Source organism: Panthera onca, chromosome C1, assembly GCF_046562875.1.
Source record: "Panthera onca isolate mPanOnc1 chromosome C1, mPanOnc1 haplotype 2, whole genome shotgun sequence".
NCBI classification, from domain to species: Eukaryota; Metazoa; Chordata; class Mammalia; order Carnivora; family Felidae; genus Panthera; species Panthera onca.
In genome coordinates this window covers 99517344-99541914 of record NC_138346.1, presented here as the reverse complement: position 1 = coordinate 99541914, position 24571 = coordinate 99517344, and the positions used below count along the sequence as shown (strand labels likewise).

The window sequence follows — 24571 nt, the reverse complement described above, 5'->3', positions numbered from 1 at the left end:
AATCAGGCATAACAAACATGCTTTTGGTACTAGAGGCGATAAAAAGTGAGCAGTATTTCATTTTCTTTTCAATAGCATTTTTTATTTACTGTATAAAATCATCTTTGTTACCTTTCAGCTGTGACCTTCACTCTGGTTGATACTAAAATGTCAAAGACATATACTAACCTCATTAGATATTGTTTTTTAAAGGTTCAGCCTTATTGCAGTGAGAGCTTTTGTTTCTTCCAGCTGAAAAGCTGTGGTAGAGAATCAATAACTTCAAATGCAATTTCCTTTCACATGAGTCAGCCATGTATTTAACCCACAAAATAATCGCTACAAAACACCTGGAAAAAATATTACTAATGGCAATAGTGAGAATTGTATGATGCCAAGCCTAGCGTAGGGCATTGGGATTATATATGGATTTTCAAAACAATATGCCCCATTTGATAGTCTGACACATCAAAATTTGAACTTTCTTCATTCATTCAACAGATAATGGACCTTTAATTTTCAAAATTTTAAATGAAGAACTTACTGTAAGATGCTGGAGACCTATCTGTCTGTCCTGAGGGATTCAGGATAAATAACTCTTAGATTAGACACTTATCTCGGGTCAGTTTTTTGAAACTAATGAATTAGAAAATTTGTAATAGTTTTGTTCAAAGCAAGAAAGAATATGATAAATGTCAGAATAAGGATAAAGAGTATTACAGAAGTTCAAAGAAAGGAAGAGAAAGATCTTGCAGAGGGAATTAGAGAAGGCCTAAGTTATAAATTAAATTACCAACTCTCATCCATTGCTAGAGTGAATGCAAAGTGCTACAGACATTTTGGAAGAGGGTTAAGCGGTTTCTACCCAAACTAAACATACAATCCAGCAATTGTGATTTATGGTATTGACCTAGGGGATTTGAAAACCTGTGTCTGCACAAAACTCTGGTGATGAATGTTTACAGCAGCTTTATGCATAATTCCCCAAACTTGGAAGGAACCAAGATGTCCTTCACTAGGTGAATGAATAGACAAATAGATAAATCCAGATGACAGAATATTATGCAGTGATAAAAAATGAGCCATCAACTATGAAAAGACATGGAAGAACTGCCAATGCCTATTATTAAGTAAAAGAAGACAATTTGGTTTTTTTTAAGTCTATTTATTTATTCTGAGAGAGACAGAGGCAGTGTGAGTGGGGGAGGAGCAGAGAGAGAGGGAAAAAGAGAAACCCAAGCAGGCTCTGTGCTACGGAAGCAGAGCCTGATGTGGAGCCTCAACCCATGACACTGTGAGATCATGACCTGAGCCAAAACCAAAAGTCAGATGCTTAACCAACTGGGCCACCCAAGTGCCCTAAAAGAAGACAATTTGAAAAGGCTATATACATTATATGATTCCAACTATGTAACATTCTGAAAAAGGCAAGCTATGGAGATACTAAAAATATCAGTGGCTGTGAGGAGTTTTGGAGCAGGGGTGGGAGGAAAAATAGGTGGAGCACAGAGGATTTCTAGAGCAGTGAAACTATTCTGCATGATCTGTATGATCTGTCATGGTAGATACAAGTCACTACACATTTGTCTAAATAAACACACACCCGTTTTTCTGACAAAGATTTTTGTTTCTGTTCCCAGGTAAATTCCACATATTTTGTCTATTGTTTTTTAATTTTTTTAATGTTTCCATTTAATTTTGAGAGACAGAGAGAGCAGGAGTGGGGGAGGGAGAGAGAGGGAGACACAGAATCGGAAGCAGGCTGCAGGCTCTGAGCTGTCAGCACAGAGCCTGATGCAGGGCTCGAACCCACAAACCATGAGATCATGATCTGAGCCGAAGCCACCAACTGAGCCACCCAACTTCCCCCATATTTTATCTATTGTATCTTTTATGATACAGATGTTTATACAGATTTTGTTATGGGATCTTTTACAATACAGATATAGATGTTAATGTGAAAAAATACCTTATAAGTCAAGGGCACCACAGCAAATAATCTTATTTTCAAATAATATTTCAAATTACATATCAATAATTTGCAAATATCTTTCTTTATATGTCTTTAAAATCATATTTCAACCTTCCAAATTGAAGATCTTATTAAAACTGCCCCACATATGCACAGAAAATTGGAAAACTTTAACCATTGTGTAATATTATAGCTTTTAATTTAGAACTACTTATACCACTTAAATTTTATGTACATTTATAATATTGTATCTTTTTAAAAAAATGTTTTAAATGTTTATTTATTTATTTTTTGAGAGACAGACAGAAAGACAGCGTGAGTGGGGGACAGGCAGAGAGACAGGGAGACACAGAATCTGAAGCAGCTCCAGACTCTGACCTGTCAGTACAGAGCCCGGTGTGGGGCTCAATCTCATGAACCATGAGATCATGACCTGAGCTGAAGTTGGACATTTAACCAACTGAGCCACTCAGGCACCCCTATAATACCGCAGCTTCTATTTTTCATATATATCCTTTACTTTTTCTATTAGATTTAGTTATAATTATATAAGTTTATTACTGTGAACAGAATTAATTCTCATTCTTACTTTATTATATATTATATATAATGCATATATATAATATACAATTTTAAAGTATTTGCCGATTCATATGCGGTTTTAAGAAATAACACAGACAGGGGTGCCTAGGTGGCTCAGTCAGTTGGGTGTCCGACTTCAGCTCAGGTCATGATCTCACATTCCGTGAGTTCGAGCCCCACATCATGCTCTATGCTGTCAGTTTGGAGTCTGGAGTCTGCTTCAGATTCTGTGTCTCCCTCTCTCTCTGCACCTCCCCGACTCACGCTGTCTCTATCAAAAAAATGAATAAACTTTGAAAAATTTTTTAAAAAAGAAATAACACAGAAAATTCTTTATGTACTTCATCCAGTTCCCCTCAATAACATGCAACACCTTGCATAATCAATATCAGAAATATTGATATTTATACACTCTATCAAAATTATTCAGATAGATTTCACATTTTACATGCATTCATTTGTATACGTGTGTGTGTGTGTGTGTGTGTGTGTGTGTGTGTGTATGTGTGTGTGTGTGTGTGTGTGTGTGAGTGTCTCTGGCTCTATGCAATTTTACCATATATAACCAGCACCAGTTAGATACTCAACAGTTCTATCACTAGATAGAACTGTACTTTTACTACCATGGCCTCCCTCTGCAACCATTTGACAAACACTAATCTATTTTCCATCTCTGCAATTTTGTTATTTCAAGAATACTAGGTAAAAAGGATCATACAATATGCAAGCTTTTTGAAATTTTTTTTTCACTCAAAATTATTCCCTTGAGATCCACCTAAGTTGTTGAGTGTATCAGTACTCTGTGCCTTTTTATCTCTGAGTAATATTCTAGGGCACAAATGTACTATAGTTTCTTGAACCACTTACCTGTTGACATACATCTGGGTTGTCCTTTATAGTTTTTGAATTGTTATGACTACAGCTTCTATGAGCATTTTTTTAATGTTAGAGAGATAAAGAGAGTACAGGTGGGGGAGAGGGGCAGAGGGAGAGACATTAAGAGAATCTTAAGCAAACTCCATGCTCAGGAGCCCAATGTGGGCCTCAATTTCATGACCTTGGGATCACAACTTGAGCCCAAAGCATGCCAGATGCACAACCAACTGAGCCACCAGATGCCCCTTTGAGCATTGTTTAACAGGCTTTGTATGGCAATAAATTGTCCTTTCTTTGGGATAAATGCCACAGTGTGCAACTACTTAGTCACACGGTAAGCATATGTTCAGTTTTGCCAGAAAATACCATAGGTTTTTCTGGTCTGGAGTAGTTGCATTATTTTGCATATTCAACAGCAATATATAGATCCAGTTCCTCTGCATTCTTGCCACAATTTGTGTGTGTGTGTGTGTGTGTGTGTGTGTGTGTGTGTGTGTTTAATTTAGCTATTGCCATATAAATGTAATGATATCCCATTGTGGTTATAATTTCCATTTCCCTAAGAGCTGATGAACATATTTTAATGTGAATTAATGTGAATGTAAACAGTGTATCTCTTTTAATAAAATGTCTGTTAATGCCCTCTGTTTCTAACTGGATTGCTTTTGTTTGTGTGTTGGCTGAACTGTTGAGTTAGGAAGTTCTTTATTCTAGATACAATCATTTGTCAGATATTTTAATTTCAAATATTTCTTCCAAGTCTCTATCTTGTCTTTTCCTTTTCTTAAAAAGGACTTCTGCAGAGAAAAGTCTTTTAAATCAATGTGGTCCAATTTTTTAGTTAGTTTTCCCTTTTAGAAATGATGTTTCTGCTGTCAAAACCAGGAGTGCATCACCTATTCATGGTCCTGAAGATTTTCTCCTACATTTCTTTTTTCTAACAGGGTCATAGCTTTATATTTTACATGGAAGCTCCTGATGCACTTTGAGTTACTTTTTGCAGATGGTGTGAGAATTAGTTTGAGGTTTATATTTCTTTTAAATTTTTGTCTACTGGATGCCCAGTTTCTCCAGCATCATTTGCTAAAAGCAGCTTTTCATTTTAGTGAATTATTCCATTATGTTGAATGTCAAATCAATGTTGAATAATAATGGTGGTAATGACACACCTATCTTTTTCTTCTAAAAAAAGAGCTTAATATTTCTATATATCTTAATATGTCATTATTGAATAAAATAATTTTTCTAGAATTTTAGTAAGGAATCTCTACCATTCTTAGGTAATATTTTGATTACTATGTCAGTTAGAATTTTTATTTGAGATTATTACTATATCATTATACAGTTTCAGCCTCTTACATATAAACATTTCCCCCTCTTTTAATGCATTGATATAAAAGTTGTATAAATGAAATTCCTATTTTCAGCCACTTTCTATCTCTATAACAAAGCTCAATTGGCCAAGTGAATTATTATTATTATATACTGCTAGGTTAATATGCAAAATCTTTACTTAAATGTTTAGATCACTATTGATGAATGAAATGAGATGACTCATTGTTTTTCCATTTTGTGTCATACAAATCAGTTAACAGTTGAATATTTGTATTAAATATTTTTGAACTTTTATTCTCTGACCTTCAGTAAATTAATATATTTAATAACAATTATTCTTTTTTAATTTATTTTTTTACAATTTATTTTGAGAGAGAGAAAAAGAGCAAGTGGGGGAGGGGCAGATAGAGAGGGAGGCAGACCCAAGCAGGCTCTATGCTGTCAGTGCAGAGCTCGATGCAGGGCTTGAACTCACAGAACTGTGAGATCATGACCTGAGCCAAAATCAAGAGTTGGACGCTTAACCAACTGAACCACCCAGGTGCCCCATAAGAATTTTTCTTTTAACTGCAATTGAACCTGGAGTTTATTTTAAAATCAACTTATCAAAGTAATTCAAATTATTGTAATTAATCTTTCTTTTAAACAATAATCAGAGAGAGAGAGAGAGATGTGTGTTTTAAGGATTACTTTGGTTTTAATCATTAATTAGAAAATGAACTATATACTTCTTTTTTCCCCTTTATTTGTTTACTCCTTTCTTTAAATTTACCTTAGCTTCCAGGCACAATCCCTAAGGTCTCTTGAATTTTTTTCAGTCCTGGAATAAAGACATCTTCCACCTATAAACTTCTCAAACTCACTTCTATACTCCATCTCCTCTCTCTTCAAGTATCTTCATAATATTTTGGGGTGTTCATCTTTTAAAATTAATATTCCTCTTTACAAATGCCCTCCAAACCCTATTGGGTATCTTCATTCCACAGGGGAAACTGAGCTGAGTAAGGTTAAATGTGACAAAGGTCTACGTGATTAGTAAGAGGCAGGACTGAAACTGGAACCTGTATCTTTCCAACTTACTAAAGTTATACTGTCTCTCAAAATAAGTTTTATTTCCTCATCCTCTTCAATACTGTATCAGTTAGATCTTTTTTTTAAAAAAAAAGATGATACACAATTATATAAATGTTATTTTAAGAATACCCTTAATGTCTTTTACCCACAAGAACCCTTGTTCAAATTGAAATTCAACTACTTAGCGAACCCTCCCCAGAACTTACTAGAATTCCTTTCTAGTCCAACTTATCTGAGAAAGTACCATTGCCACAGTCCTTCTCTTTTCTCAGAGAGAGTGATACCACAGCTCTCACTAAAAAGTAGGGCTTTCTGTTTGTTTTCTTCAAGACATTGACCTATAACATGTCAGGAAATTTCCAGCTTAACCCTCTGCTCACTGTTGCATGCTATTTAGTGTTACAACTTCAGTAGCATTTCCAACCACATCCCATCAGCAAACATTTATAACCCACATTAGTATCTGATTTCTTAGGAACCTGATTTATGTTAGAATCGTCCAGAGAAATCTTATTATTTGATACATTTTAACAATTGTCTCTGTATGTGAACACAAAGCCCACACTTTGCAACAAAGAATCATGGACAGCACTCATTCGTGCTGATCATTCACAAGGAACACTGAGAAGCTAAGTCAGAAGGAAAATGGTAACAGAATATAAATAATTTTAAGAGATGACTTCCTCATGTAAAACTTCTTTCTTAATACATCTTCATAAAATAAAATTCTGAAATCACTACCTGTTCCTAAGATAAAAAATATTACTTAATATCCACGCGTCTCATAGCCCTTATTTTTCACAAATAAAGTACTGGGTCACATAACTCTAGTTACTTTGCAACTAAATAGGAGCTACCTCTCTAATGCGTGCATGCATGTATGTGTGTCTGTGTATGTGTGTTTGTGTGTGTAAACATGTGTGCAAGTCTGTAAACCTAATATGTGTTAACAGTTGCTAGCAAAATGCTAAGTACTGGTTAACCAAGTAGGACCCTATGATTATAGTTATAATTATGAAGAGCAGCACAAAAATGCACTGAGACGCAAGGATAACCAAAATCACAAGAGGACAGGGGAACAGAGGAGTGAGGGGGTAAGTAAAATAGGTAAAGGAGAACGGCAGAAATAGGCTTCTAGTTATGGTATGAATAAGGCCCAGGAATAAAAAGCACAGCATGAGAGTGATGCCTTGGTGGCTCAGTTGGTTAAGCATCTGACTTTGGCTCAGGTCATGATCTCGTGATTCGTGAGTTCAAGCCCCACGTCAGGCTCTTTGCTGACAGCTCAGAACCTGGAGCCTACTTTGAATTCTGTGTCTCCCTCTCACTGCCCCTCCCCTGCTTACACTCTGTCTGTCTGTCTCTCAAAAAGCAAATAAACATTGAAAAATTTTTTTCAATTAAAAAAAAGCACAGCATGAAAAATAAAGTCAATGATATTGTAGTAGGGATGTAAAGGGACAGATGGTAGCTACGCCAGTGGGGAACACAGCATTATATAGAAACTTGTCAAATCACAAAGATTTACTTCTGAAACTTATGTAACATTGTATGTCAACTATTCTCAAATAACAAAGGAATTAGAAACATAGTAATCATTTGTTAAATTGTTACAAGATAAAGAATCTTAGCTAAAATACTCAGCTTTGCCAACATGAATGCAATGACAGAACTGACATTAAATAATTCATATCATGTTCTTTTTTTTGCTCTAGTCTGTCATTCAAGATCATAGACGGCTACTGGTATTTGTGTGCTTTCTTCCAAAAATCCAATCTTGCTTTTTAAATGGCCTTTTGAAATAAGTTGACTGCATAATCTTAGAAGAAAAAACAAAGTTCTTTAGTACTGAATTGAAGAAAAACTAATTTCTGACTTTCAGTTCTTGGTTTCTCTTTATAGAAACCAATTGTGTTACTTTTTATCTAGTTTACTCTCCACATCAGAGGTTCAGAAATGTTTCTTTTAATTTAAATCCTATTTGAAATAATTTCCTGTTAAAATACTAATAAAAAGGAAAATCTAATCTGGCAGTTACTCAGAATTACCCATGAGAAGTACAAAGCCCTTTTCCTTTTCTGTTCTTGTTCTTGTGAATCTCTCTTCTCTCCAGATGACCACTGTACCACCACCTGCATTTCCCACCACGCTGTTTAAATCTCTATTTAGTCTTACAGGTTATTCTCATTCTCTGTGTTTAGTGTCAGTCAGTTCGGGCTACTCTTTTAGTGCATTTCAATGTGAAACATGGGTAAATTTTTAAAGTTCACTGAAAGGATAATATCCCTTCCACACCTCCTTATAAAACTAGTTGAAAACACAGAATCAAAATCATTAGAGTCATTGCTAAATTCCAGACCTAGACAAAATATCTGTTGTTTGTACATTTCCTAACCAGTCGACAGAACTTAAAAGTTTTGTTTTACCACCTAACAGCTGTAGCATTATTTACCCTCTTACTTTCTAGTTTTCCCCCATTCTTTTCTTTCATTAGGATGCTGAAACACTATACAGCAGACTAAATGCTGTCAAAATTTATGTCATTTGAGATCAGATACACAATCCCAAATTCTCTTTAAAGTGTCCTCATTCATTACCCAGAAAATGAATAAACATTTACTAACTCTCAGTTAAAGAATTAGATAGTTCATAATGTAAATTTGATGAAAAAAAGAACACATTATTAGAACAGAAAAACAATCACAAGATGTGTCACAAGTTACACCTATTCCTTTTTTTAAATAAATGTATTTACATAAATAAATACATGAAAATCATTAGGCAAAATATTCAGTCCACTTAAAGTCAGTCACTGTCATTATTATGATTGAAACATTAACATGTATAAGTCCAAAAAAAAAATAAATAAAAACAAAATGTATTGGTTAATAAGAAGTACCTTTAAAATTTTCAATTTCAGGGGGCACCTGGCTGGCTCAGTTGGTTGATCATCAGACTTCGGCTCAGGCCATGATCTCAGTTTATGAGTTTGAACCCTGCATCAGGCTCTGTGCTGACAGTTCTAAACCTGCTTCAGATTCTGTCTCCCTTTCTCTCTGCCCCTCCCCTGATCACACTCTGCCTCTGTCTCTCTCAAAAATAAGTAAAAACCAAAAAAAAATTAAAAATTTCAATTTCGGAACCTAAAAAAATTTTTTTTGTTCTTTCAGAATATCTTCACCTCTCACAGTTGTTTCCCTAAGCAAACATGTTTCAAAATGTATATTCTCAGCCCTACTCTACCAAAAGTACAGTTGAGTTTCTTCTAGTAATTAATGAAAAAAAAAAGATAAAATGTTCATTTCACTCAAAGGTCTATTTTGGAGGAAGGACACTGAACTATGTTGAATCCATGAAGTCAAAAATATGAATCACAAATAATACATTATTCTTTTCAGTGAAGGACACTTCAAGCAGCTTGTCTCTTACTATTGTGAACATCAATTCATCCATTGAAGCAGAAGCACCAAAAAAAAAAAAAAAAAAAAAAAAAATAGTGCATCACATAACACCTGTTTTATGGTCCCAGAAAACGACCTCTGTTCCTTCTAGCATGCCAGGAATTTACTTCCAGATCTCTTTCTTTTGCCTTTTCTTATTCTAACATCTTGTGGCAATAGCTAAGTTTCTTGAACAAAGAGGCCAGTCAATTCCTCATTAATTTTAACATCTAGAACTACTTTTGAATCAGATTAACCTGGTATCTTATAAAGTCTACTAATATAAACACTTCTAATTGAATTTATTCCCTAATCCAATTATCTTCCAATGACTGTTTGTTCCTTCTTGAGTCTACTTCTAGTATGTGGCTTTCATGTAGAAAGCCATATTACTATTTTTTAATTTTTTAAGATGTTTATTTAGTTTTTGAGAGAGAGAGAGAGAGAGAGAGAGAGAAAGAACATGAGCAGGGTAGGGACAAGAGAGAGGGAGACACAGGATCCGAAGCAGGCTCCAGGTTCTGAGCCCAACGCGGGACTCAACCTCAAAGACCACGATATCATGACCTGAGCCGAAGACACACGCTCAATCGATTGAGCCACGTAGGTGCCCCAGAAAGCCATATTATTTTAAAAATACATATTAAAAATCAGCTATGTGAAAAGTTACCAAACTATGACCAAAGCTGTGTCTATACTGAATAGAATGAAGAAGACAGCTGATAAATAAGATAATCCATATTTATTTATGTGTCTCCTTCTTCCCCATCCCCACCCTGCCCCTTTTACCATACATGGAAGGGATTTTAAGGAATTTTACATTAAATATGAAATACAAGTACCGATTGCAAAAAGTTTGCCTCCTATGATGCATTCACCTTCTCTAAGGTTCCCAACACAGTTTTGGACCTATTCTCCCATTCTCTGTTCTCAAACAAGAAAAAGCAATAAGGCTTCAAGAACAGTCATTAGAGATAGGAGGTTGTAATCTAGTTCTATTCCACCCCTAACTAGCATGTATTCCCATGGCATTAGCACTCAGTCTATTCAGGTATCAGTTTCCTCTTTATAAAGAGAAAAGGTTGGAGCAAATGACACCACTGTCAGGTGTATTCTAGAAAGTCCTATAAGCTCTCTTAGGACAGAGATTGGAAGGGGAAGGACAGGGGTTACATGGTCAGAACTCTAAAATCAGAACGGCTCTGCTTTAGCATATTTTTCACCTCTTAATATATAATTTAATTGGAAATACTATGCATACACACTGGCATGCACATACACACACATGGCCTATGAAGCAGCTTGCATCTCTGAGGTCCCCTAGCTTCTGTTACATTTTGCTCAACTTTCTCTTGTTTTCAGCAGAGGCTCTAAGTGCTCATCAAATAAAGAATGTATTTCCAGGTTCTGAAGGACTTAGTAAATGTTACCTCAAAATTGTCATCTCTTGAATAAATCAACCAAGAGCTTTAGGATTTACTCATAGGTTTAATTAGTCAAATTGGTCAATTATTCAAAATGCTAATCATTCTCAAACCTCTTTTTGAGACCTTTTTCAAATTAACATCTCCTGAATTTGAGTAGAAAAGCTAAATATGAGAAATACACTTGAACAAAGCCTTTTTGCATTTGAGAAAATTATGCAATGATGTTCTCTCTCTCTCTCTCTCTCTGAAATAATGTCTTTTTTTTTAACCCTGAAGTCCTATGGTTCTACTTTGAGCCCTTGGGCTCCTCTGTAGACATGTTTAAGTTCTTCTCTCAGGTATACTGTTTATTCCAGTTACATAACTGTGAGTACATTTTGATTTCCTATCTTTATCTACAGAGTATAATTTGTGAACAACTAGTGAAAATGGGTCCTAAACTCAAATTATATACACAATACTATTACAGCATTGTCTTCCACTTACACTGGGTTGAAATTTTCACCCTTGGCACAAAACCAACGCGGGGTGCAATTCTGAGCACTTTATCGTTAGCCAACACGATTACTTCCTCATGTGCTCAATTAAAAAAAAAATTCAGTTTCACTTGAGAATCTCTTGATACAGTTATAAAAATGATCATTGTATTCAGTATCGCTATTAAGATCTTTTTAATATCTGTGCAGTAAATCTGAAGCACACAAAAACAAAAATAGGGGTACCCGGTTGGCTCAGTCACTTAAGTGTGTGACTCTTGATGTCCACTCTGGTCATGATCTCATGGTTTGTATGATCAAGCCCCGCACTGGGCTCTGCGCTGACAGGGCACAGCCTGCTGGGATTCTCTCTCTTTCGTGTCTCTCTCTGCCTATCCCCTGCTCTCTATCACACTCTCTCTCTAGAAATAAATAAACTTAAAAACAATAAAAACAAAAACACTTCCATTGTGCATCAACTTGGAAGGTGTCTCAAGGAAAAACATCTTTTTTTTTTTTTTTTTTTTTTTTTTCAACGTTTTTTATTTTATTTTTGGGACAGAGAGAGACAGAGCATGAACGGGGGAGGGTCAGAGAGAGAGGGAGACACAGAATCGGAAACAGGCTCCAGGCTCCGAGCCATCAGCCCAGAGCCTGACGCGGGGCTCGAACTCACAGACCGCGAGATCGTGGCCTGGCTGAAGTCGGACACTTAACCGACTGCGCCACCCAGGCGCCCCTCAAGGAAAAACATCTTGGCAGCAGGTGGTTGTGCTCAACTAACCACTTTTTTTTTCTTCATGTAACATGAATTTAATGGACGTAATGAATAACAAACAATGACTTCAGATTAAAATATAGGTTTCATTCACTGTCTGAAAGTAGACCATCCCTACGAAAACTTTGTAAGCTGAAATTGTGTAAAGCAAAGAGCATCCCCTGCCTTCTGAGACATCACATTATACCACTTCCACTTTTATTGAAGTCCTACATCACTATCTGTTTTTACTAACCAAAAGAAATCCAAAGGGGATTTGCACTTCGACACTGTACGAATGTAAATTTTTCACAAAAACAAAGTCACACAATGCCAACTTTCAGAGAGTAAAGGATACCTGTGTCTGGCAAATGTTTGCCTTCAAAATGAAATGAACCTCTCCTATAAAGCACACATGCATGCACGTATACACACACACACACACAAAAACCAAACACAAGTGGCTGTTACAAATTATAAAATTTAAACTTTCAAGCAAGTATTTACATTTTGGAAGGGTTGTCCTCTCCCTTGAGTGTGAAAGCTTCCCAAAACTTTTCTAGTGAGATTCATAAGTTGTACCATCAGTGATGTTAACTATGTTTTTGTTTTGTTTTATGTTATAGAACAAACCCCACCAACATTTGGAAAATTGGCATAACTCAGTGAACTCATATTTTGCAAAAGTCCAAGGCACAATGCTTAGAATCATGCATAGGTAAGAGATCCTTTTAAAGTAAAAGGTGACTGATGGGTTGAAATGTAGCAAAGTACTGATATTTTATTGACGTATTTTCAGATTCCACATGGCAACTAACCTTCAAGAGTCAATCATTTGTTAACTTTTCAGGAAGGGTCAAACAAGGACATCTACAATTATGTAAAAGCTATTAAACTACATCTTCCATTTCTAACTAATTATGAGGCCATGATTCTTCATATATGTCAACTAAAACAACCTACTGCAAAAGAATTAACACAGGGCACATATGAAAATCCTAATGTCTTTCATCCAGGCATTAAACAAATTTGCAAAAAATAAAAAATAATGCTGTTATATTTTTTGTTTGTTCTGAAAAATATAGCTATTTTTATTACATGTTATATATATTTACATGTATAGTTTTATCATTGCCATTTTATGTGAATTAATCAACATTTTAGAAAAAAACCTCAGCAATTAAATTTTATTATCTAACTCAGTAAATGTTGACAGAATTCAAAAGCCCAAAAAGTATTTTTTGGGTCCTCAAAAATCTGTTAGAATGCCCTACACTAAGCTCTACTGTGTGTACTTCATGTATTTTATTAAGTTTATTTTAGCCTATATTTCAAACTAAGTTTATAGTACATAATATTCTAGGTCTCTACTGTTGTGCATTTTCTTTTTAATTTGATGATATCATTAGATTTAATGAGTGTGCTCTATAGTATTTCATCTTCACAAACTTTCACAAAATACTTCTTACATTCTCTAATTTGTAATGCAAGAGGGACTAAATGGATAAATTTGTCACTGGTCAACATTTACTGGTATAATAAGTGTAGGGAACTGTGTAGGTGATAAAGTTATAAACTCTATGCTTGAAGGCTTCAAATATAGTAAGGAACTCAGGTTAATCACAGACAGACGCCAATGCACATGAAAATCGCACCAGCAGAATTTGTCAACAAAGCGATATCAGTGAACATGGAGGAGTAGGCAGCTCTAAGAGGCTGTTTCCTCACAGAAACATTTAAAAAAAAAGAAGAAGAAGAAGCAAAACTGTCAGAATAAGCTTTTTCAGAACTCTGGAAAAGAGTTAGAGGTTCACAACAACCTAGCAAACACGGAATCAAGAAAAAGGCAACTTAAAAACAGTAGAAAAGCATTGTGGTGGGGCGCCTGGGTGGCTCAGACGGTTAAGCGGCCGACCTTGGCTCAGGTCATGATCTCACAGTCTGTGGGTTTGAGCCCCGTGTCGGGCTCTGTGCTGACAGCTCAGAGCCTGGAGCCTGTTTCAGATTCTGTGTCTCCCTCTCTCTCTGCCCCTTCCCTGTTCATGCTCTCTCTCTGTCTCAAAAATAAATAAACGTTTAAAAAAAAAAAAAAGAAAAAAATCTTAAAAAAAAAAAAAAAAAGAAAGAAAAGCATTGTGGCATTTTTCTTTGGCATTACTCCAATCCCCTCCCTGGCTCAGTGGTGATCTTTAAGTTAACAGTCTGAATGTACAGTATGGGACCCCGGTCCCTGGGTTCTGGAGGAAGCAGAGTAGATGGTTTCTCAAAATACTTTTTGTCTGCTCTGACCTGCCTGGCGTTACCTAAAGGACTGACCTGGGGTATTTATTTTTCTTACACCTGATCCAGAAAACTTAGCACAGAAAATCAGCAGATATTCTCAAAAACATTATAAGACAAATGAATAAGCCTGGTTGCCTGGGGAAAAAAGATACAGTTAAGCCCTAAAATATAGCATTCAGGCTAGAGAAGGAAAGCTGGGAAGAGCTTTCCTTTGAGTAATTAGACATTGAAGTGTCTACATATACTGGGAAATTCAGAAAAACACATGCATGCCCAGGGCAGGATGCATGTTCAAAAAAAAACCTGAGAAGACCCTAAGTTTTTGCCTCCAGCTAAACTCTAGGCTTAATACAAACAGGAAATGAAGGCTAAGGCAGAGCTACAAATAAATACTGAATAATTGCCCCAGCACAGAACTAATCTGAAAGAATGGGAGAGTTTATTTGCATCCTAGCATTCAAGGAATTCTTTGTAAAAATACTAGCTGAACACAAGCTAAAGGAATAGAAACTTCAGAGACCATATATGACAGAGAATACTGACTTTTCAAAATACATCCAAAAAGTCAACCAAACAACCATAAAAACAGCGATAGCCTACAGCATATAACAAAAATATGCTCTGAAGAGTTGAAAAAATCATGTATCAAGTGTTCCAGGGGCACCTGGGTGGCCCAGTTGGTTAACCATCAGATGTCCTGATCTCGCAGGCTGTGGCTCAAGTCCCTGGAGCCTGCTTTGGATTCTGTGTCTCCCTCTCTCTTTGCCCCCCCCACTCATGCTCTGTCTGTCTCTCTCTCTCTCAAAAATAAAAAAAAAAGTGTTCCACATTATCAAAATCAAAATGTATAGTTTTTAATACAAAATTTAAATCATGAAAAGAATCAAGATACTACGGTCCACTCACAGAAGAGATTAACAGAAACTGCCCCTGAGGAAGCACAGACAAGACACTTATTAGACAGACTTTAAATCAATTGTCTTAAATATACTCACAGAACTAAAGGAAACTCTGGACAAAGAGCTAAAGGAAACCAAGAGAACAATGTGTGTGTGTGTGTGTGTGTGTGTGTGTGTGTGTGTGTGTGTTTGTGTGTGTGTTTGTGTGTGCAGAGAGAGAGAGAATACCATTTAAGAGAAAGAATTTTTTTAATCCACAGACATTCTAAAGCTGAAATGCACCACAATGGAAATTAAAACTTTCTAGAGGTTTCAAATAGAAGATATGAGGAGACAAAGGAAAGAATCAGTGAACTGGAATTTAGGTTAACTGAAATGATATAGCCTGGGGAACACAAAGAAGAAAATAGAAAGACCAATAACACCTAAGAGACATGTGGAATTCCATTAAGCATATCACTCTATGAGCAAAGGGAGTCCAAAAGGGAGAGGAACGAAAGGACAGAAAGAATACTTGAAGAAATAATGGCCAAATATCTGCCAAATTTGACAAAATACATGCACTTATATGCTCGAGAAGCTTAAAGTCTCCAAAAAGGACAAACACAGAGAGATCCAGGCTGAGACATATTATAATCAAATTGCCAAAGCAAAGGACAAATATACAATCTTGAAAGCAGCAAGAGAGAAACAAATTGCATACAGGGGATCTTCAATGTGTTTAACAGCAGATTTCTGGTCAAAAACTATGTTGCCAGATGGGAATTAAACAGCATTATGAAGGTGCTTAAAGAAAAAGCTGTCAACCCAAAATTCTATATCCTGCAAAACCATCCTTCAAAATTGTGTGAGAGAAACTAAAACCTCCCAAGATTAACAAAATCTGAGAGGTCACAACAAGTATATTTGGCATCCAGGAAATGTTAAAGGGATTCCTTTAGGATGAAGTAAGAGGGCAGTAGTAACTTGAGGTCAGGTTAAAAAATAACTCCAGTAAAGGTAACTACATAGTTAAATATAAAAGTGAAAATTGTTGTATATTAGGTTTGGAATGTCTCTCTATATTTCTTATATGATTTAAAAGACAAAAGCATGAAGAAATAACAAAATCTATGTTAAAGGGTGCAGAATGTATAAAATATGTAATCTGCAAAAACCAATATGAGGGAAAGTGAAGCCATATAAAAATACAGTTTATGTAAACTATTGATGTTGAGTTGTCATCAATTCAAAATAATTTTTATAAATTTAATATATTTATAGTCATACCAAAGGTAACCATAAGAAAATCTAAAAAAATAAAATAAAATTCAAAAGAGTAAAGCAAATATCAATCAAAGACAAAAGAAGGCAGTATTGGAGGACCTAAGAAACACAAAAGGTAAAATACATAGACAAAATAAATGGTAAAATTTAAGAAGTAATTCCTTTGTTGCAATTACTTTAAATGTAAATGAATTAAACTCTCTAAACAAAAGGCAGAGAACAGCAGAATTGAATTAAAAAAAATTGTTATGCTTAATTTAGATCCAAAGACAAAAATAGGTTGGGGGTGAATGGATGGATTAAGATATTCCATAGAGACAGTAAATGAAAGAGAGCAGAAGTGGCTCTACTATTACCACAAAAAATAAACTATGTCAAAAATTGTTGTGGCAAATAAAGACATCACATATTGAAAACTGTTATACCCAAAAGTTATAACAAGAATAATGATACCAGAGCCAAATAACAGAATCACAAATTATGTGAATCAAATGTCAACAGAAATGAAGAAATAGGTCTTCAAAGGTGATTAGAGATCTCAATAGCCCACTTTCAAGAATGTATACAAAGTTTAGACTGAAGATTAATAACAAAAGATAGGACTTGAACAACACTATTAATAAAGAGACATTTTAAATATATACATTGTGTGTGTGTTATAAAAATCATATATATATATATATATATATAAACATATATACATTATTTTCAATACATTATTTTAAAGTACATGGAATATTCTCCAAGACAAGTCATATTTTAGACCATAAAACAAGTCTCAATAAATTTAAAAATATTGAAATCATTCAAAGTGTCTTCTCTGAATTCAGTAGAATGAAACTAGAAATCAATAGCAGAAAGAAAACTGGAAAATTCACCTATATAAGGAAATTAAACAACATACTCTTAAGAAGAAATATTTCAAGGAAGAAATCACAAGGGAAATTAGGAAATACTTTGGAACAAATGAAAATGAGAATGCAATATACCAATACTTAATGGGATGCAGTGAAAACATTTCTCAAAAGGATATTTATAGCCAGAAACATCTCCATTAAAAAAGAAAGAAGTTAAATCAGTGACCTAACTTTACACAAAAAGAAGTGGGGGGGGGGGGGGGGGGCGGTAGAAAGAGCAAAACAATAGAGAGAATCAACAAAATAAAAAGTTGTTCCTTTAAAAAGATGAACAAAACTGACATCCATGTGTCTGACAAAGAAAAAAATAACATGCAAACAATGTCAGATATGAAACTGGGAGCATTCCCTTCCAATTTTACAAAATTGAAAAGGATTGTGAGAGAATACAATGAATGATTGATTGCATACCAACAAATCAGATAACCTGATAAAATGAGTACATTTCTAGAAACACACAAACTACCAGACTGACTCAAAAGGAAATAGAAACTCTGTATAGATTTAAAACAAGACGTTGAATCGGTAATGAAAAACTTCCCGATAAAAAAAAATATACAGGAGCAGATGACTTTCCTTGTGAATTCTACAAAACATTTAAAAAATTAACATCAATGCTTCTCGAACTTTTCTAAAAACCCTAAGAGGAGGGAATACTTACTGATTTCCTCTGTAAAGTTAGAATTATCCTGATCCAAATCCAGAAAGACAACATAAGAAAGGACAATATATCAATATTCCTTATAAACATAGATGCAAAAATGTTCAATGCAATTCCAGCAGGGAATGACAGAATTTTTTTCAATTAACAAATAAAATGTTTTAGCATATCAAAGGATTATGTATCATTAATGAGACAGATTTACCCCAGGAATATAAGGGTAACTCAACAAAACAAGATCAACCATGTAACAACACATAATAGGGGGGAAAAAAAGGAGAAACACAATGATCTGAATCGATGTTAAAATGCATTTGACAAAATCCATCACTCTTTGTTTATGAAAACATTAAAAAAAAAAAAAAAAAACACCTAGGAACAGCAGGAAACTTCCTCAACATGAAATAGGTCATCTATGAAAAACCCAGAGCTAAGACAATAGTCAATGATGAAAGGCTGAAAGCTTTAGCCCTATGATCAGAAATGAGAAAAGGATGTTCATTTTTCATTGCTGTTATTCAACATTATACTAGAATCCAGCCAGAATAATTAGACAAGGTAAAGAAATAAAATGGAGTGAATTTAGAAAGGAAAAAAAAAAGAAACCATATTTGCAGAAAAGCCCAAAGAATCTTTAATAACCTACCAGAGCTAAAAAGTTAATTCAGCACAGTTAAAGGGTACACAATCAACACTCAACAATTAGTTGTATTTATATACACCAGGACTGAGCAATCCAAAAAAGAAGAAAGAAAGAAAGAAAGAAAGAAAGAAAGAAAGAAAGAAAGAAAGAAAGAATTAAAAAGGATATTAAACAATCAATTCTATTTACTCTAACATCCAAAACAATAAAATACTTGAGAATAAATTTTACCAAAGAGTTAAAGGTTTGTACATTTAAAACTACAAGGTATTGCTGAAAGAAATCAAAGACATAAATAGAAGGACAATTTGTGTTTGTCACTTGGAAAACTAATATTTCTAAGATAGCAGTATTACCCAAAGTGATTCACATATTCAACACAATCACTATCAAAACCTATTGATAGTGAGAGAAATGTTTAATTTTGCAGAAATGGAAAAGTCAGTCTTTAAATTCATATAGAATTGTAAGGAGTTTTGAATAGCCAAACAATTAAAAAAAATAGTTGGACCGTTCATACTCTCATTTGAAAACTTACTCCAAAGCTACAGTAACCATAACAGTGTGATGTGGGCACAAGGATAGACACATTGAACAATAAATTAAAATTGCACATCCTTAAGTAAATTCATATTATCTATAATCAATGATGATCAACAAGGGTTAAAAAAATATATGGTGGAGATAAAAGAATTTCTTCAACAAATGGTGTGAAGAGAAATTTAAGTTATGTAAAAAATGAAGTTGAATTCCCTACTTCATACCATATGCCAAAATTAACTCAAAACCAATCATTGATCTAAAGAGATAATCTAAAAATCATAACTCTCTTAAAAAATAACAGTAACTCCTTATGACTTGGATTATGCAATGGATTCTTGGATATGATACTAAAAAGCATGAGAAACAACCAAATATACTGACTCCATCAAAATTAAGAACTTTGAATCTCTAAAACATTATGTTAAGTCAAAAAGTCAGACACAAAACATCATATATTTTTTGGTCACACTTACATGAAATGTTCACAATAGGTAAATCTGTAGAGACCAAGAGCAAATTGCTGACTGCCAGAAGATAGAAGATGAAAATGGGGAGTAACTGCTTACCGGGCATAAGGTTTCCTTTTGTGGTGATACAAATATTTTCCAATTTTATAGAAGTAATGGTTGTACACATTGTAAATGTAGTAAATGCCATTCACAGTAAATAGATCGTTCACTTTATCTTTTTTAAAGTTTGTTTATTTATTTATTTTGAGAGAGAGTGAGCAGGGATGGCATAGAGACAGAGAGGAAGAGAGAGATTCCCAAACAGGCTCCGTGCTGTCAGCGCAGGGCCTAACTCAGGGCTTGATCCCACAAACTGTGAGATCATGACCTGAGCCAAAATCAAGTCAGACACCAACTGAGCCACCCAGGGGACCTGGATTGTTCACTTTAAAATTGATAGTTTCAAATGTGAATTTCATTTTTTTTTTCCAGCAGGCTCCATGCCCAGCTTGGGGCTTGAACTCATAACCCTGAGATCAAGAGTCACATGCTCTACTGCCTGAGTCAACCAGGCGCTCCGAGAATTGCACTGTAGTAAAATAAAAATTGTTCTCAACATCAGGCTTTGAGTCAAAGAATAAAGATAATGAATGTGATTGGGAGAGACAAGATAATTGGAGCAAGAAGAATTCCTAAATGTTGAATTATAATCTATGCAAAAAAGTATTCTGGGTGGCTCAGTCAGTTGGGTGTCCGACTTCGGCTCAGGTCACGATCTCACAGTCCAAGAGTTTGAGCCCCATGTCAGGATCTGTGCTGACAGCTCAGAGACTGGAGCCTGCTTCAGATTCTGTGTCTCCCTCTCTCTCTGCCCCTCTCCACTCAGGCTCTGTCTCTCTCTCAATAATAAATAAACATAAAAAGAATTAAAAAAGAAAGTATTCTTACTGGCCTTGTTCTCCTAATGTTACATAATTACAGATAATGTCCCAGGAAAAGCAAGGTGAGCTGTGAATCTAGGATTACAGACCTTCTATGCCATATTCAAAGTGCAAATTGTAATAATGCAGAGATTTAAGGAAGTGTCTTCCATATGAATAAAGATGTTTCCCAAGTCTCACTTTAATGATTCCAGTTTTTCTAGAGTTTATTCAAATGGACTCTACACTTAGAACAATCTTAGAACAAGAGAAATATTGGTGAAAACAGGCCAAAGCAATGAATATTCACTGAAATTGTTTCAACTAAATTTTCACTTTTATGAACAAAGGCATAAATTGGGATATTATTTAGTTTAAAAGGCTATTTAATTAAGGTTTTTATTTGTCTGTTTTTTTTCATTTGTTTTCACAGAGTCTCCTCTCACACCTAATGAAAGAATTCTAGGATGGGAGATCTTAAGTTACAGTTCAAACACAGAGAACTGGATGATAAAGTCCCTGGCAAATAACTGCAGATTAAAATACCCGCCCTTACAAATACAGGGGGCAAATGTATGGTGAACGCTGTCTTCTTTTTTCCCCCAGGGGTATAAGCAGTTGAATGCAACTCCCTCCTTTAAAGAAACTTTGCTTCTGAGGGATCAGGCTGCCTTGTTCCCCCCATTTTTAGAGGCCAGGCTATCATATTTCTAAAACTTATATTTCATAGAAAAAATATAACAAAATATTTAAAGTTGTACAGTGACATATAAATAATTGTTATATGATGTGGTTTAGAAAAGGAAGTGGGCACTTATATTTTATCATGGATATTGAGGTTCTAATAAAATATAATAGCTGAAAAAAGAATTTATACAGAATTGACATGCATAATTTTCTTTTTCTTTTTAAAGGAATCTGTCAGGGTTTTTTTAATGTTTTTATTTTTGAGAGACAGAGAGAGATACAAAGTGTAAGTGGAGCAGGGGCAAAGATAGAGGGACACACAGAGTCTGAAACAGGCTCCAGGCTCTGAGCTATCAGCACAGAGCCTAATGCAGGGCTCAAACTCATGAACTGCAAGATCATGACCTGAGCTGAAGATGGACGTTTAACCGACTAAGGACCCAGGTGCTCCTGACATGCATAATTTTCAAATGCTCACTTCTGCACTCCCTTCCCATTTACCCCTTGTCTACCCCAGCTTATTCCTTCTCTGCCATGCACTCCCTTTAAGGCAGGTACAGAATCAATTCACTTATTTAAAAAAATCAGGGGTGGAATAAAGCAGAACTCATTTTTCTCTTTCTTTTCTGACATGTTTCTTGCCTATACTTGCCATGGGTGCAATAATATATCTTAACCTATATTCAAAGGTTAAGACACCAGCTAGAGCCGAAAAGCCCTGGCATAAGTGATCCAGCTTTTCCATGTTCCAGTCCTATGAGAGATAATTTACTGTAACCTGTAAGACTCAACTGAATAATGTAGAAGAGGCATAAATTAATCGTATCTATTTCACATTAGTAGTGTGAGGATAAATAAAATAGTACATGCAAAGCACTTAGCGCAATATCTGGCTTGTAACAAGCAGATAATAAATGTAGCTTGTTAAAGCAGATTCTCTTCTGACTGATAAAATTGAACACATCATAATGTAAACTAAATCCATTATTTATCTGATTAGACAATACAAAAAGATGAGGCTAAGAAGTCAAATTTGACTTAAAAATAGAAATGTAACTGTAAAGCAAAGACAAAAAAGTATAACTACTCTTACTTTATTAATGACAGAGAAAATTATTTTTCATTCAACATCAGAGATAAATCTGTTAGAAAAGGAACAATAACCCATGTAATCCAGGGGGAAACTGCTGGAATCTGCCATTGTTTTCTCTCTGGCAGCCTGATTATGTCTGGGTAATACCATATTCAAATGGGTTCATCTGTGCTGTTCTTGGAAAAACAAGCAGAGACAATTTAGCTTATGACTATCAATACAACATATCTCCTTTTTTTTTAATTCAACAAAATAAAATAAACAATTTGCATCTTGGTTGATGTTGATGTTTACAAGTGAGTAATGCAAATCTTAAAATCTGTAAAACATTATTTCCCTCTCATAAAAGCATAATGGGATAGTTTAATTGTTGCTTTGACATTTTAAAACACAGGTCAGATGCTTAAATGACACCTTTTAAATTGCAGCTGCCAAGAGATTGCTTGCAACATAATATGACATGACATTTTAACTAACTATAACCAGGAGCGATTATTTTGGTAGAACATAATAGTAATGAGAATAAATTCATTTTGAGTTTTTGCATAACAATAACTAATCAGCTGTCACCATTCCAATAAAATACTTAATTTTATTAAATGTTTTCTAGAAAATTATTTTTTTAATAATTAGGAACAGATTAATCTTTTTTAAGCCTCCTTTCAAAGGGTCAGATAGTTCTTTTTCTAAAACAAACAAACAAACAAACAAACAAACAAACAAAAGAAAAAAAGAAAAAAGAAAAAACCTGCAGTTTTTTCTGCAGGAAAAGACAACAGGAAGAAAGAATTCTTTACCTCAAAGTCTTACCGCCCTATCAAGGCCAGGGCATGAACTTGGCAGTCTGAATTGAAGGTCAATGTAATCACATGCTCTGCTATACTTTCTCCACAAACTAGGCACCTAAGTCAAATTCTCCTGGCCTTAGCTGTATTACCTAGAAAACTGCACTTTCTCTAAGTTGGTGTATGATGAGGCATAAAGGATAGGATTACGTACTCTTTGGGGAAAAATATAGGAAAGTTGGCATTTCTTCAAAGACAAGTATGCATCCTTAAAGGTTTGCTTCTATATTTTGTTTTTTTTCTGGATAACTTTGTCTAAATTTCTCTGGTTCCCTCCACGTCCTAAATCTTGGTTATAGTGAACTCTTTGAGACTAACTTCATGGATCAAATCCTTACCTGACATAAAGATTTACCTATTAACATCACAGTGGCCGTTTCAACATGGGTAAATTCTTTCCCAACAGGGCATCTAAGCCTGGTGTAAAATCCTTACTATTAGAGATACTTCTAGAAGTGAAAATAAAAGCATGTTTATAGGGTCCTAGAGGATCCCTATTAAATTCTTGTTTAACTGAGATCAAGCAGAATTCTGATGGCTTATGCATGAATGCCGATAGTTTATATGTGAATGCTTGTTTTCTTTTTTGCTCTGACAGACCTGCAAAGACCAGACAAGAATGCTCACCTAAAGAGGGTACTAAAGGAATGGGAAATTGCCTAATGAGCTACAGCTAATGATGAAGACACGATTTCAGTGCCTTACAATGTTGTCTTTAGTCAGCCATGACGGTAAATTAAGCCGATGACCCTGTTTTGACACTGACTGATTGCAGACACCAAGCAAAGGGCAACAGGCCACTTTAGCTGAAAAATTGGTAGATTATACACAGTCAACACAGGTGGCTATCTCAATATGGCAACCAAATTGAAAGCTTAAAGAATATTCTCCAGTAAATACATTTTAACTCATAAAATGTGTCTCTCCTCTCAAAACTGGTCACAATGGGTAACTACATTCTGCAAGAAATGTTTCTGGATTATGATCATTCTCATTCTACATATTCAATATAAATATGAGACTGCAAAATGCATGCATGGCTACATAAGACTGTTTTCCACAACTCTAAGCATGAATGTACACTCATATATTTGCACAGTATAAGTATTGATCTTACAGTTACATATTCTGAAAATAAACATGGGTGCTCTTTTAATTCAATACAAACAAAAAAATATGTAGGCTTGATCAATGCATCTAAATAAGTCTGCCCTTTAATCAGAAAAAATGAAGTGAATAATTTGTTCCTTTCAAAAATAGTTACTTATTAAAGAAATACTTGAATGGTTAACCCACTCTTCAAATATAATTAGGACTTCTCTTCACCAGGCAGGGAAGTTGCTGACAAGCTTGGAAATTAAGACACCTGTGTCAAATTACTTCTGTAATAAAATTTGCAATCAAACCAAAATTACAATGAACATGTGTTTCTCTGGTTATAGGCTTG

General features: G+C 34.8%; 1 protein-coding gene across 3 annotated transcripts in view; it reads right to left on the bottom strand.

Moving 5' to 3' along the window:
- Positions 1-24571, bottom strand: part of DPP10 (dipeptidyl peptidase like 10) — a 1350210-nt gene that overhangs the window by 464821 nt on the left and 860818 nt on the right. The gene's annotated exons all lie outside the window — the stretch shown is intronic.